Raw genomic sequence first — 1,105 nt, 5'->3', positions numbered from 1 at the left:
CAAAGGTTGAATTTTGATCCTTTCTAGGGCTAGGAGTATGGGGAGATTGCTCAGTTGGTAGAGATCTTGTGTAGCATGAGTTAAATCCTAGGTTCAATCACTAGCACTAGGTTAACTGGGTGTGATGGTGAGGCACATGGCAGATGGTGAAGGGAGGATCAAAAGTTCAAAGTCATCCTTGGCTACATAACTGCTCTGAAGTGATCTTGGGCTTCATAGGACAATGTCTGTCTATGATATAGATGATATATATCGGCAATGAAAATGAGACACAACCCTCTTTCTCTCGAACCAGGCAGCCTCAGCCGTGAACAACGCAGCAATGGCCAAGATTAAGGCTCGGGACCTGCGCGGCAAGAAGAAGGAGGAGCTGTTGAAACAACTGGACGATCTGAAGGTGGAACTCTCCCAGCTTCGCGTCGCCAAAGTAACAGGTGGCGCTGCGTCCAAGCTCTCCAAGATACAAGTCGTATGCAAATCTATCGCCCATGTCCTCACTGTCATTAACCAGACTCAAAAAGAAAACCTCAGGAAATTCTACAAGGGCAAGAAGTACAAGCCCCTGGACCTGCGACCCAAGAAGACTAGAGCCATGCGACGCCGGCTCACCAAGCATGAAGAGAAGCTGAAGACCAAGAAGCAGCAGCGGAAGGAGCGGCTGTACCCACTGCGCAAGTATGCAGTCAAGGCCTGAGATGACTATGACAATAAAGTACAAGACTGACTAAAAAAAAAAAAAAAAAAAGAAAAAAAGAAAATGAGACACAGCTTCCAGTCAACCATCAGACAGAAGGGAAATAACTGTTACTCCACAGTGTTCTGTGTTGTGTAGCTATGCAGCTCAGTGAGGTATTAGTTAGATGCATACTTAACACTTTGTAAGTAAAAAAAAAAAAAAAAAAACCCTTCCGTATTCTATTAAGCAATAGATTAATGAAAGAATTGTCCCTTGGGCACAGTGGGCAAAAATACTCAGTGGATTTCTATTTCTGCATGTCTTATTTGAAAGTTTACATAAAAAGAGTCACAGAATGAAAGCATGGTAGAGGTAAAGGGAACCTTAGAGATGGTGAATCGGCACCTGTCATTTTTGGGGTGAAATAGG

At 43.8% G+C, this 1,105-nt stretch overlaps 1 pseudogene; it reads left to right on the top strand.

Annotated features, from left to right (window-relative positions):
• The first annotated feature begins 322 nt into the window (after positions 1-322).
• Positions 323-716, top strand: LOC114608246 (annotated as a pseudogene).
• Positions 717-1,105: the final 389 nt, after the last annotated feature.

Source organism: Grammomys surdaster, unplaced genomic scaffold (genome assembly GCF_004785775.1).
Source record: "Grammomys surdaster isolate TR1022 unplaced genomic scaffold, NIH_TR_1.0 125881, whole genome shotgun sequence".
In the NCBI taxonomy this organism is placed as follows: Eukaryota; Metazoa; Chordata; class Mammalia; order Rodentia; family Muridae; genus Grammomys; species Grammomys surdaster.
This window is presented reverse-complemented; position numbering and strand designations above follow the sequence as displayed.